Source organism: Neodiprion virginianus, chromosome 7, assembly GCF_021901495.1.
Source record: "Neodiprion virginianus isolate iyNeoVirg1 chromosome 7, iyNeoVirg1.1, whole genome shotgun sequence".
NCBI lineage: Eukaryota > Metazoa > Arthropoda > Insecta > Hymenoptera > Diprionidae > Neodiprion > Neodiprion virginianus.
Window position 1 is genome coordinate 18,509,068 of NC_060883.1, and position 15,530 is coordinate 18,524,597.

The 15,530-nt window shown below is 37.9% G+C and overlaps 1 long non-coding RNA gene across 1 annotated transcript; it reads right to left on the minus strand.

Annotated features, from left to right (window-relative positions):
• Positions 1 to 10,398: 10,398 nt before the first annotated feature.
• On the minus strand, positions 10,399 to 15,392 carry LOC124309318 (uncharacterized). The gene is made up of 3 exons (XR_006909218.1): positions 15,379 to 15,392; positions 11,799 to 11,923; positions 10,399 to 11,709 (listed from the first exon to the last, which is right to left on the minus strand). It is a non-coding gene; the product is annotated as an uncharacterized LOC124309318 (long non-coding RNA).
• Between the last annotated feature and the right edge of the window lie 138 nt (positions 15,393 to 15,530).

Sequence of the window (15,530 nt, forward strand, 5' to 3'; positions counted from 1 at the left end):
GAAATTGTGCGATCAGTTGTCAAGTATAATAATGGCTGCGCGGTAATGCCGAATTCGTTGTTTGTCGATGCGCGTAAGGGATCCACGCTTTCTTTTCTATACCGTAATTACTCGCTTCTCACTGACGATGAATGGGAGAGAAACAAACGACAAACTACGCCGAAAATCATCCCCCGATAGATCATTATGGGACTCGTTTTACCCTCGGTTCGGGTCACGCGACTTATTTTATTCCGACTGACTGACTGACTGACTGACTGACTGATTTGTGAGTGGACTGACTTCAGGTCCGCTCTTCGTCCCTTTCTCGGTTTGGTTGCGGACATTTGTGAGGCTGAAGTTATTCATAGGGTCTGAAATTCGGTACATTTTAATAACGCAAGGCGGTATGTGTAATTCTTTTCTTTTTTTTTTTTATAAACTTGCAAGTCGCTACAAAGTCGCAAAATTACAACACCCCACGTAGTCCCAAGAAGTCAAGTAACCCCGTTTGTGGTTTTCATCAGCAGTGGCAAAAGCTTCGTGTTTTTTTTACGCTGCCTATCAACATCACAAACGGAGTTTAGTTGACTTCTTGGAACTACACACGGTGCTAAAATGGTTTGCGATTAACACCGAATCCAATGGATACTAAATCGTAACATTGTACGTTGGCACTCGACCGAGTTTTTGTGATCGGAATGGGAAATTAACACTTGGCTGGGTAACTAGTGTCAATAATTACTTTATCAACTTTTTGCAAGAGGTTACACAGGCGACGTATTCGAAGTTAAGAAATTCGCATCAACTTTCGTGTCAATGTAAATGATGTTCCAGTTGCATCTTCAACTTTTGATACATTGTTGCAGCTTGTTACACATACAAACTCGTAACAACGAGCCTAATTCGAGGCCACACGATGATCCACGGATCAACACGTACACTCGATTGAAATTTTGAGTAATTCAGATGTGCCGCTTCGTCAGATTTGTTACATCGTTGAGCGCTATTTGTTGCGGGAGAAACAAGTGTCAGTCGCCGCCTGGTGGCCAACCGCGTTACTTGTTTATAATTCGAATTTAGTTTAGTTTTAGGAGTTCCGTACACTTGGTTGGTATAAAAAAAAGCACTATCCTTTGAGTGTCTTCCCTGGAAATTTTATATAGAAAATAAGAAGGAAGAATGAGATCGACACAGCATAAAAAAAGATCTGACGGTGGAATCGACGTCTCGGAAAGATCCGTCATATAAGACCCAGGAATCGACGATTTCACGTGAGTTTGAAATAAACCGGTAGTTTCATCGTCAGTCGTAAACTGAACTGAAAACTTTGAACGCGTTTTTAAAATCCGTGCCAGAAATATCTCCGCGATTTTTGGACCGATCGGGATCTAGTTTTGCACGGTCATGTTTCACACAATAATCTAGTAATTGTCGAGCCGTTTTTTCGATACCTGGCATAGGTTTTTCTTTTTTTTTTTTTCGTTGTCTATCATAAGTATTAAACAATTTTCCGGCAAAAAATCACTTGTTTTATTTCGGAGACTGCCATGATCAGAGAAAATTGAAATTTTAAATTCCGTTTCTTTAAGTGCTAGTTTTATCCGTCCCAGTCAAAACTAACTAATCCTCTAACTAAATCTAACTAAAAAACACTCTCTGCTGGTGCGGAAAGAAACGTATCTCGGTGTAGAGACAGTGCAATAACAATAAACAGTTCGTACCGCAATTTACACTAAAACCAACCGTTCGTAACCACCGGGTGTCAATTTATAGTCTACACTCGTAACAGTGTTATTAATTATTAACGAGCACCATTTTTTCCTTTACAACGTCCGAAGTGCAGTTTCTAGTTTTCCTCGGTGTTAAAATTAGACATCCAAAAATTACCGTGTTGAAGTTGTAGTAACGATTCATGCTCAGAGAAAACCGTCGTTTCGCGATTTTGGAATTGTTTGAAATTCAGTGAAACTGTAATAAAAAAAAAAAAAAAAACCTGATGGTATTTTGAAATCTTAGTTCGTTGAATGTCACTGTAAAAATAAGAAAATAGTCATCTTTCCGGGATGTTTCGTTACGATAACGCTACTAACTTTAATTTCGACAAAGATTTTGACTACGCATGTCTATCTCTTTCTAAAACAAGGCACCGCGCCTAGTTTTCATGATCTGAGGGTTAAAAATTGCACTCAGAGCACTGATTTCGATCGACTCCGAAATCGACATGTGCAGCAGTTGTAACGCGAAGGAAGGAATGAGAAAAAATGCGTATCACGACATACGTTGTGTCCAAATAATCGGATAATGCAGGTTATACTTAATACGTAGCATTCAGGGAAACAGGTCAGAGCGCAGAGATAATCCTGGTTGAAGTAATAACGGCCATGGCCATAAGCCGTTGACAAATGCGTCTACTTCGGCAGAATTTGGGTAAATATGAAAAATCGTAACAACGTTGTACACGTCAAAGAACGTAATGAAACGCGTTTCTGGGGTGAAACACGTCGCGGTAATATAAATAATAATCGGCCATGCGGGAGCCTCACAGTGTGGCAAAATGGACGAAAGTCCGGCCGCGACTTGATTCTCAACGGATTTGAAGAAAATAAAATTTAAAGTACTTGGTCGGGAGTCTGCTAACTTATTCCAGTGCGATTTTTAATAATTATATCTTTAATCCATAAAAATAGTGTGAAATAACATGTGATCAGAGGATACGATTCATATAACTACGTATTGAGTCACTGTTGCAGGTCTAACTTTTGTGGGTTAGGTTATTGTAGGCCTGCTATTAACAGAAAGTGTTTTTGACACCATAAAAAGTTTTATAACTCTGAGAGTCACGGGATAGGCTAACATAAGTGAGACCTTATATCGAGAGACTGGATATTGACAGGTTAGATATCGCAGGCTTTGGTTTTGCGTGATTCGGGTCTATGACCCAGGTTATATGAATTCAAGAATTTCTGAATCACGTGGAATTAGTATTGATTTATTTATAAATCTTCAACCGTCGGTTGTAAAATTTTGGTCAATTAGGTTTCAACTTCTTCAACATTAAGTTTCAACAGATGCCGTTGCGCACAGTTTCGGTAACGCGGAACAAAAGGGAAATTAAAAAAGTTACATCATATTCCCTGCCAAGTACCTACTTTAAATTTGATGTCGTTTAAATCCGTTATGAATTAAGCCCCGTCCGGACTTTTGTCCATTTTGCGACACTGAGAGCCTGTGCGCGCGCACCTTTTGCACTGCAGCTCAATGTTACACTATTGCGCGTAAAAACGTCGCGTCGCTATTGTGAAAACAAGGAGATGGCGGAGAAGGAGATGAAGAGGAGGAGGGCGATTCCCGTGGCACGAAGTCAAGTTTTGTTGCCTTTCGCGCTGGTCGCTCGTAAAAATATGAAACCTGAAAGGTTTCAAGCCTTTATATTGCTCGGAGCTTACACGGTCCGCATTCTCGTCGTTGCGAAAGAGTCCAGCGTTAAAACACACCTAAGCTTTTCACCCACACGTCCACACTTCTGGCCTAAGCCGTGAACGGCTGGGCCGAGAAAATAATGAGACTCGGTCCCTGTATACGTGTACAGCGGTGAAAAAATTCTTCAAACTTTTGTCCGTGCCGTTTTATTTTAGATATGTATGTACAGGTACTCCACACGTCGAGTACACCTAATCAATTACCCACGCTGAACATTTTCTTGTTCTCGGTTTTTGTTTTATTTGTGTGTGTGTGTTTTTTTTTCCTCTCTCTCTCTTACTTTCTTTCTTTTCATCGTTTTGCAAAACTCGAGAAACCAAACCCGAACCTATTCCTAACCAACTACGGATTCATTGCCTTGGTGATTTCTCAAAGTTTTAAATTACTCAGGTTGTGTGATTTAAATACTGGACAGAAATTTTTTTTAATTTAATACTATATTTGCTACTCCGATCAGATGTATAACGAATTAACAATCCTAGGCTCTGGACCCCGTTTAAAGAAGCTTCTGAACACCTGAATACAGGAATTTTTTCTTTTTTTCTTCAATTTAGAAAACAGAATTAGGTAGATGCCAGGAAAAATAAAAGAAGAAGTTACGAAAGAAGGAATTGAAATTGAATGGTACAAAAATGAGAGAGAAGGAAGGCTATAAACAGACTAGAGAAAAAAGTGAAGAATTTGACCATGACTAACTATACTATACGTCTAACTATATGTCTAACAATGAGTGTGAGGGGGCTAAAATGACACGTGAATTTCTCATCTGTATTCCACGCATTTAACTCTCGTTCTTTTTCTTGCAAAGAATTTTTCCTTTTTTTCTTCAATTTAGAAAATAGAATTAGCTAGATGCCAGAGAAAGAAAAGAAGAAGTTACGAAAGAAGGAATTGAAATTGAATGGTACAAAAATGAGAGAGAAGGAAGGCTATAAGTAGAATAGAGAAAACAGTGAAGAATATGTCTATGTATATATATATATGTATGTATATATCGATGTTTACCAAGGCTATAAGTTGAGCCATCAACGACGCTGCATGTATGCGTCGTATACAGTATAATACAGAGTGCACACAAATGGTTTATCGAATCGCGTGTGTTAACAGATGGAGATCGGGGAGGAGGGATAGAGGACCGTGTTGGTTCTCTAAGTAATTCGTAGTAATTCTGTGGAACGGTAACGAGAATGGGTTCGGATATCGGTAATACCTGATGGGCGCAGAGCCGTCAGCCCATAAAATAAAATAAACACTTGAAACGACGGCGTGCGTTGCGGCAACACTCGGGCGCGAGGTGCAAGTGTGAGGTTGTACATAAACCCCTGATATTATAGTGCATTATACAACCGCACCGTAGGACCATCCACGCTTACCAACCTTCGACCACCACCCGGAATTATACGCCAGGGGTTCGTCGCTCCTCTCGTTCGGAATGGGTATACAATATAATATGTATGCGCGCATACGAACATTAAATCCTCCCCCCTCCGCCGCCAAAATCGACGCGCCTTCGATGGGATTTAACGCGGATTTCCTTATGTAAATTCAATCAGGCAAAAACACTTGCGATATACGTAGGTATACCATATAATACCATGTACGTGCATGGTTTTTATTTCAGCAGGCATTAGCGCGAGGATTTTTTCACGCTGGCGATTTTTAAAAATCTTTAGTCGAGGTTGGTGGATGTAAATACGGTCGTCAATTATACGGGATGACGGAAACATTTTTTTTATCGAGTTTATATTCGAATTAATTGAGTTTTGATTGTTTAGATCGAATAATAGTTTCGTAGTTTTTGGTTGATTTTTTTTTTTTTGTATAAACGGCAAGTAGAACAGCATGTTGAAAGAAATCAAAACACAGACTAAAAATTCGTGTTGATCGGTGTTATTTTCATTCGATACGATAATCGAAAAATATGCGCTTAGTTATGGGTTCAAAATGAGAATCACTTCTGTATCTGTGAACCGGATGATCTATAGTACGTGTTAATACTTTTAAATATATTTTTTTCAAGAAGAAAGCGAATACAAAGCTTGTCATTATAATCTACAAACCGAGAATGAAACGTTTAGAGTGTCGATTGGATGTCGACGTTTTGAGTTGTTAAAAAAATCATCTCTAACCATTCTCAGTGTGGTGCTTGTGTTGCGTCTGATCAATTTTTCGTCCAACTATATCTCGGGAACGATGAACGAATTTCAAATGATGTTTTTCTGAAACAACGAGGCATTTTTCTACTCAGAACTTCGTTCGGTCCAGCGGTTTTCGATTCAATTGAACACCAATGAAAATCGATGAAAAAAAAAACAAGATTCCATTTTCCAATGATCTACGACCACGAAACGGATCCAAGATCAACCGTATCAACGATTTATTTAAAAGTCTCCTTCCTCTTTCCCTGACATCAGATTCAGACGTTCCACATCCGATCGATCCTTTCTTTCGCTGCGGATTAAAAAAAAACATCAGTCTATATATATATACCTGCCCATATTTCCAGGACTCGAAGGATATCCAGGACAGCTGCGAGGCACCCTACTGACTTTACACGCGTCACATCCGTACGTACATGTGACACGCGTGGGTGTCCAGATCCTAAAGAGAGTCAACACAGGTACCTACCTTACCTACATACCCAAACGTTTCTAGCATTGCGTCAAATCGGCGCGCGTCTATGGACCGAAGAGGGGGGAATAGGGTCGGGTAAAGAGGTGGGCGGAGAGGGGGGGGGGGGGGGGGGAGGGTGGCGCAGTAGTCCAAATAACGAGCGTCGACGGGGATGCCGCTCGTGCGTCGCTGGTTGCCGCTTTGCTCCCGCGGCGAGGAACTCGGTCGGTAACCAAGGCGACGGCACGTCAGGCCGCCCACAACCCTCCGGCTGTCTTGTCCGATGTGTTTGCTCAACGATTTCATACCAATTACAGCCTACTACCACCCGATGCCTGCCTACCCCTTGTGCCTACCCACCCTGCGTCAGTCCTGCATACCAACACACGCGATTCGTTCGTTCCCCTCTCTCTCTCTCTCTCTCTGCCGCCCTTGAACCCTTGGAAAGTCGCGACATGCGTGTTTATAATAAACAGCACGCGTATTTCCCATTTTTTTATTTTTTTTATCTTTTCATTACCGTTCTTTTTATTTTTCGAAAATTTCATTTTTTCAGGTATATGCACGCCTACCTGTTATATTTTAACGTATCGTAACCTTTCTTTTTTTCTTGGCCACCATCTCTGACCCGAATTGGTGAAAACGCAAACTTTGTACCCCTGGTGAAAATGATTTCTACGTTTATTCACGAATTTTTTGAAGGAAATTGGAACATTTCGTAAAAATTGTTTTCGTAAAGAATTGCAAGCATGCATAGTTTTTCATACGAAAAAATATGCATATTTACAATTTTTTGCGGAATAATGCGCAATGTTTCCAGTTCTGTAAGAATTTGTAGAAGGTTGTGGAAAATTTTCCACCGAGGCATTTAGTCGTTACGTATTTTAACGGGATTAATTAATTGCTGCAGGGATTGCTCATTTCGGGTCCCATTCCAATTGAATAGAACCTGCTTTTAGCGGGTTTTCATTGTTCATTTTTATGACGTTAGAATATCAAACTTCCGTTTAAAATTACAAAAAACCAACCGTCCAAACTTGTTGCTTATTTCTGTTTTCCAACCTACGAGAATTATCGCGCTCTCGATCATCAACTAGTAACATTTGGACAAATTAATTGTTCGTCTCACACTTTCTTTATGGTATTTAATTTTTCTCGATTGGATGTAACAATCGTTTTTCCCTGATAATTTCTGTTACGGAAAACTTGCATTCATTCAATGAAAACGAATATTATTATTACTGTGAAGACGGTAAAATTTTCTTTTTAAATTATTTTTTTTACTCAAAGTAAGGAAGAAAATTTTGTACGTAATTATACACATCAGGGTGTATATGACAGGGTTGAACAAAAGTCGTACTTTTAGTTTGATTAATTTACCATAATTCAATGCTTTGAAACTTATATCTATAAATCGGGAATCGATTATATAATTCCCACGACATTTCCGATAGAGCCTAAAGTGTGCGTGTTACTATATTTTGTCGATTGTGGTAAAAAATGAAAATAGTTAGCGGAACTAAAAATTTCTCTCAGTGTACATACACGTTGAGGATGAAACCGAATCTGCGGGCTTCGGAAACACCCGTTACGTCGAGTGCCCTGAGACAATAGAGGCTCGTAACAGCTGACGCAAGGACCTCTTACGACACCCCCTAAATGGATTCGGATTTCATTCGCCATTGGTTTTTCCTCGACACCCTCACGCGCATTACAAGTATAACTAACCGAGAATATATTGCACGTAATATACCCAAGGTTGGTGTAATAATGAGGCGAAGTTGTCGATAAACGTGCGTGCGGGGTGGTTGATTCTTTCCCTCTTCCTCTTCCTCTTCTCACCCCCTCCAGCCCCTTTGTTCTCTGGCTTTTTTCAGACCCGCGATGACAGACGACTCCGTTTCGAGCCAACTGAACGACCGCTTCAAGAGCCTAATCGATTTCGCTAATGTGTTAAATCATCCTCTCTCAAAGACCCTGCAGCGTGTATTCAGCTTACAATCTCCCTTTCAACGGAGGGTGAAAATCAACTTCAATTAATTTTCGCCTATAATCACGAGCCAAGACGCGCGGTGCGTACCGATGAATTAAAAATGGAAAAGGAGAGGGAAGAACGGGTTCGAAATAGTAAAACGGCGAGAATACACTGAGAAAAGTTTATTTTAGGGGAAAGTTTGTTTTTTTTTTTTTTTTTTTTTTTTTTTTTAAAGAAAATGAAAACACGTAGAGCAGCTTTAGTTTTTTATTTATAGTTTCGGGAACATTGTGGAATTTTCGCATCGAAATTAATAACAAAATGGCGGCATGCCGCATGCAAGTAGCGAAGGACCACGTTTTCGATCCGTTGGCGAAGATTTCTCGGTCAATTTTTGATCCTATCGACTTGAAATTTTGACGCAATCTTTAAAGCTTGTTTATCCGATTCGAGATCGTGGCTAGATTTTTGAATCTCAGTCCCAAAATTTTTTTGTACAAATTTTTTTAACAAATTTTTGATCGCAAAATGAAATTTCTTGTTGCCGCGATTTTGTTATTAATCCAAGTGAAAAAATTCTAACATATTCTTGAACCTATAAATAACAAAACCCTCGAACTTAAATTGCTCCAAGTGTTTTCATTTTCTTTGAAAAAAAAATAATGAAACTCTTGGAAATATATATGGATTTCAGACTGTCCAAGCTGTACCCCTCCCTTATTGTTAACAAATGCATATTTGAATACGGTGAGATAAGTATTTTTTTATAATTATCAAATTTCAGTTGATCCAAATAACGATCGATAGAAATTTTTCATTAGTTAACAAATCATGTTTGGCTCGGCTAAAATTTGACAACTGTAACGAAACATTTATTTCGCCATATTCAAATATACATTTGTTGATAATAAATAAATTCTCTTCTCAGTGTGTAACTTCTATAGGTAAATTTTACATGTACAGAAATTATAACGCAAATTTCTTTTCAGGAAATATACTAAATGTTGTCCTGTGAATATCTTTACCAAAATTTGATTTTTTATTTGCCTCAAAGTTTCCGCTGTGCCTCAATTTTTTATTAATATTATTAATATTATTATTATATAAACGCTTAACGAGCGAACTTCTTCAACACTTCATATCACCGTCTCTGTCAAAACGTTGGACTTATATTTTTCGTGAATTTCTGAATACTGTAATATAAGCCCAATTTGTCTAAATTTTTTCTGCTCAATTCAAATTCTGTTAGTCATTAAAATAATAATCATCGTTAAAATTTCTGAAATTTTTATACGAAGGTTGTGTAACTCTGAATCGATGTGGAGATATTTGTAGAAAGAACTGACCAATAAATGCACAAGTTTTATAATAATCTCGATTTGTATAAGGATTCGGGTTGCGGATAGTTAAAAATTTACGTAATTTACATAATTTAATAGGTTTAATCTTTGAGTTTAATTATTATTAAACATACGTTATAAATATAGTAAACATTCTATCTCTAGTTATTCTAGGATAATACAGCAGGTGGTCTTTGTATTAAAATAATATGTAAAATCTTCTTTGGTAGGTTAATTGATACGAAATCTATAAATTATACGATTTCGTATCGAAACTTTTTTTCCCCCGTCAGTTTTCTAATTAGGTCAGATTCAATTCAGCCCAAATCCTACAACAGATATTGAATCTTGTTTGACAATTTTGTTAGCATTAATTTTCCCTGTAAGTTGTATAAAAAATATATTGTTTTTTTTTGGCAATCGTAAGAGGGTTCGTTTGGTGAAAGAAAAAAAACCTGACGAGAATAATCGTCGTTTCGTAACTAATTCAATCGAATCACTAACAAAAAGATTTCGAATATTTTTTTTACCGACAATCCTCGCGCGGTTGGTAAGATTGCGGTGATGTTTTAACCAGTCGATAAGTTGCCAATAGAAAATCGCCTTACCGACGTTTTATCGATAAGTGATTACCGACTGAACGGGTATTTCTGTCTCGCTTTCATTTATTTCCCGCGACTTTCCGCGTTTGAAATTGATCGATCGATCCCTCGCTTCATTTTCTTTAATTCCTTGATTCCTCTGGTTTCGAAGACGTTGGCGTTGTATTGATATTTGAATTTAACGGTATTTTAAAGATCCGCCTAAAATTTAGACCTGCTTTCATCGTGATTGGAATAATCTTTGGCGTGATGGTGAGTGTCGATCTCGTCAGAGGTGAAGTGATTCGAACCGCTGTACATGGAGAATCCTCTCCTCGATAATTCTTCGCCAGGTACAATCGTCGGATTAGTGTAACAAAAATCAGCCATCATTTCTTTTTGTCTCGCAAGTTGATTCGATCTGCAATCCATACGTATATACGTACATACTGTAAGAACTGTTGGTAAAAATTATTCCTCCAAACACTTTTTCAGTTCTCCAAAAATTTTCCCGCCCGAATAATAATTCACTAAACGAGTCCGGTGTTAAGTTAAGTAAACAATAATATACACTAGCTTTTCTTTAGTTATTTTATACAATTCAAGGCTCGACAGATAACGATCATCGTTTCGTCTAGCAGGTCTGTAAGACGCAGGATCTGTAGGGCAGTAATTACGTGTAACGTTAATATCTTTGTTACAATGCTAAATTAAACAAACAATCATTCGAAACGTAGTAAAGATAAGATATCGCAATACTTCGTCATCCTTTGAATTTAATATATTACTCATTCACCGTGTGCTTGATGATCAGATAAACGAGTACTTCTATCTTCTCAAGACTGCAATGAGCAACGGGGGAAAATAACATCGTTAAGGGGACATTTAGAGGAATTTCAGGAATTTCCTGGGTATTTTAGTTAATTATTATTTCATGCAGGAAGAGTTTTAAAAAATTTAGAGATTTTAGGTACGCATATCTCACATCTTTTGGAGTAAATTTGGCTAATTAGATTCTCATTTAAATGTGCCAAGGTGACAAACCAAGAGTGCAATTTTACTAGATTGTAAAAAGGTGAAAATTCACTGCACGAAAGATTTCTCACTTAATATTTGTCGCACAGCATACGGATTTTTCCGACATAATTTACTTAAAAATACCCACAAATTTTTATAGAAGTTTTACAACAGATTCGTTTTGAAAGAAAATACATCGTTTTTAAAAATCCTGACAGAAAAATTAGCCATTTTTCAACATAAAATTTAGGGTAGGGCCAAATCCTATGAAAATGTGTGAAAATTTCAGACGAATCGGTAAAAAAACTTTACACGAGAAAACCTTGGGCGCAAGTTTGAAAAGTCAAAAGTTGAGAAAAATTAATTTAAAGTTTAAATTATCAAAGAATCGCAGTATGCAGCCTCGTGAAAATTAAAGCTTTACAAGGCCCAAAAATTTTGTTTAGGGAAAAAATCGATACGGACTTATCCAGGTGAGGAATGAAAGTGTACAAAAATGGAAAAAACCGAGAATCGATTCTTCCACTAATCATTGTAGTCGAAATAATCGTTTACGAACAGCATCGAGATAAAAGTTGAAAGAATTTATTTGTACCAACGATTTGAAGAGGAACAGAGATGAAAGAAAAAGAATTTGAGACACACCTTTTTCAACCAGTCGATAAAGGCACCGTTAATTGCATATCGTGCATCTACTCGAGCGAAATACGTTATATTACACCTAGAATGAACAATGCGGAGTGTCTGCATCTGGATTTTCTAAAGACATCGCGTATTTCCTTTCAAACGCGGTATACCTGGTGTACTTACTTGTCGGAGATGAGCCTGTTTACCCTGACGAATAGAACGGCGACGAGGATAAACAGGATGATTAACACCGCCGCGGCGATCCCACTAGCGATGTAAAAATACAATGCGAGATCTTCGACGGTCGTCTGAAAAGAGCGGTGTTACGATTGTTTTCTTTTTTTTAATCCTTTTTTTACCTCTTTTTTCGAAACAACAGAAATTAGGATAATTGGTCAATTATCTGCACTGAGAGAAATTTTTAGTTTCAGTTACCGCTCGGTCCTTGACTATTTTCATTTTTTACCACGATCGACAAAATATAGTTCTAGGTAGAAAATGAAAATTAGTTTTACAGCCGTTACCGGAAAGTCTGGTATCCGTTAATATATAAATTTAACGCTTGTGCAACGATAAATTGACGTTAAAGCCTTGTTTAACTAAAAAAAGTAGAGTAAACCGAAGAAACTGATTTTGCGTTGCAATCAACAAAAAAGTTAGGCGTACCTCGTTTTTCGTTATTCCAACAATATTGGAACAGTTTTTTTTAACGATACCTGTTTTACGGAATTTTTCTAGTTACTGTAACTAATGAAATTTTTCTCAGTGTGTGGTACAAATGATGATATTCGGGAATCGATCGGCTGCGTAAAGTGAAAGGAAAAGAAGCTTGATCGAAGGTTGAAGCGTCGCTGATTCTGCGTGTTTCAGTTCATTAATCTTCAACGATTTATTCAATAACTGTGAGTAAAACTACATATACTTGATAGTTTGCCAGAAATATCATCCGCAAACCGAAAATATTTATTTGAACGAAGTTTCGATCGATCGGAAACTGAAGTTTTCTCTAATATAGATTTCTAATTTATATGTATTTTTTTTTTTTTTTTTTTAAAGATGCGAATTGATTTACTTTCTTGGCGAAAAATTGGTCCGATTCCAACTGCCCGAAGTCTCCGACTCTTCAGGTGAGATGAGAAACGATTTAAGCAACAGCGTGTTAGAAAAATAGCCGATATACGCTTCGGTGAAAATTCTTGTTCGTTTTTAGCAAACTGTAATCAATTAACCAAAACGTCATTTACACTTGTAATTCTCTGTCAAATTTGTAAGTCTGTCAAAGCCGATTCGTCATCGCGACGTCCCGTCATCGGTTCGAGATAACTTGAAACTGGTTGATAACAGGTCCGAAAACTTGTATGAATTAACAAAGATGAAGATGAAGTTACGAGGAAGGTTAATGATGAATGTAGAAAGAAGGAAAAGCCAAAAGTGAAAAAGAAAGTTTAAACAGTGATTGCGGTACACTGCAAGTAGCGCTAAAGTGACTATAATTGTACGAACAAGCGATCAAACAGCGATAATATTCTCTGGCATTATCTGCAGACTGCGATACCAACTAAAAAATGGATGAGAAACAAATTTATCAGGTGAATCGAGCAAGTTCTTTTCACCATACGACCTAAAATCCGAATGCGTTGTTAATGTTAATGGTTGACGGAGTTAAGGCCGCGGGATTAGCAGACACAAACACACACACGCACAAACACACACGTGTTACGTTATCGCGGTTTCGCATGAGCGAATATCTCTGCAAGCAAGCAGTCAAGACCCAAGGAGAAGGACGGAGCGATTCGCTTTGCAGGAAATGACACAACTTTGGATGCTTGGCAATACTTTTCAAGTATGTATGTACTATTTCACTCCCGCTACCTGCTGCCTATAACCCGTCTTATTGCCAAGCTTGTTTATTTATTCTCGTGCCATCACGCACGACTGCACGACACTTCCGGAAAACGTTTCGCAATTTAGCGCGTTCAGGTGCGTACATAATGAATGTTAAAAGCGTTCGCGGAGAAAAATTTGGGGATGAAAAAATTCGAGGACAGTTATGTCGAATTTTCATAGGCGCCAAAGTCTTATTCGTATTATTTAAAAATTTGGAAGGTCTGAGGATGGAAAATTCAGGGTTAGTTTAATTTTTTCGGCTACCAGGAAGTCACGTGGTTTAAGGTTTGTTCGGGAAGAGAATGAGATTTTTTCATTAACTTTTCGACTGTCCACAACTACGTTAAAATGTTCTTAAATGTGATTTTTATCAAATATTTAAGAGCAATATTTTTCGACTTTCACGTCACTTTAGCAATAACAGCGATAAATGTAACAATATGTTACGTAGGTAGAAAGAAAAAAGATAAAATTTTGTTTAAATCGATATAACAATACATGAGACTCAAAATTGAAAATAAAAAATGTAAACGAGTATAAATATTCCGTATATTGCTGGAATCTAAGTTAATAATTAACCTGAGAGCAAAATTTTCAGGTACATTAGTAAAATTTCATGACGTTTTAAGGGTCGCATCGAATTTCGTAACGTTCAAAAATTTACAGGTTTTTTCGGGTCGCTAGACACCCAGAAAGTATAATTATTCTTCTATTCTTTTACTTCCCCATATTTATACGTTGAAAATTTCTAAATTGTATAAATATAAGTTTTCGCTTCTTTGAAAATTCGATATTGTGGCCCTTCAATTTTTTCATCTTTCCAAATTTCTATCCCCACCCGGAGGAAAGCATCTTCGTTGAAAAACCTTTTCGCTTTCGGTCTGAACAGAAAATATTAGCGAAAAACTGTCTGTATTTGTTGAGATCGCATAAGATACGTGCGGACGTGAAATAAGATACGAAATGCCAGATGAACAAGCAAAGGAATTCATTGATTCAGTCGCATCTCCTCGGCAGTTAAAAAATGAACAAGCCAAAAACCGTTCACCTCGCGATTCTACAGCGAAGCTCATAATTTGTTTCATGTAACGCGAGCATGTTTTCACACGTTTTTTCACGCGTGTTTTCCGTACACAAAGTACCCGTTTCTACGACGATAAAGCGAGTCAGCCAATGCGCATGCGCGGAGCGCTGAAAATACCAATTTCAATTTGCGCGCACGCGCGGTCGCGAAGAAATCTAACATTACGCGACCCTAACCTCAATTTCATGCGTCGTGAAAAAACGCGCAACATACTCTCGTCGTATAAAGAATCGTTGGGAACAAGGAGGCAACCGTCTTTCCCCAAAAAGATCGAGTTTGCCTCCGTGTTACACAACAAACTACAACACAGAGAGAATATTAATATACGAATCGTGACGAAGGAATCCGGCCGAAGTTAGTAACGTTACGGAAACGAAACCTCAGGCTATAAAATCATCACAATTGGTCAATTTGATAAAGATTTTCAAGAAACTGGCTATTCGAAATTAAACTACATTTTCTTTAACAACGGTTTACCGAATCTCTGACGTTCCTAAAGATGCGAACTACCGATTTATCCGTTAAACGTGCATCGTTGCAGTGCAACATGATCCCCGTGGGAAACAAGGTGAATAAAAACTGATTCGTGTGACTAAGATTAGCTTCGATTATAGCGTAAATATGACTCATCAACCGCGAATGGTTCGGAACGATCTGATGTGTATATCGGTATCGACGACGAGACATTACGCAAGTTCGAAAATCGTCGAGGACGCACAAAGTATGTATAAGGTACTTGAGGTGAATGGGGTAAAAGAAAAAAAAAAAAAAAAAAGAAATCGTTAAACTTACCATAACAGCTCGATAACGATGGCAACGAAGAACCGCGAGGCAGTGCGATTGACATACGATTCACAAAGAATAAGGTCCCACCTCGCGACGTTGAGGCATTCGGTATCAGCTGGTTATCATCGTTCACTTTATACGCGAGATACAAGAAAGGC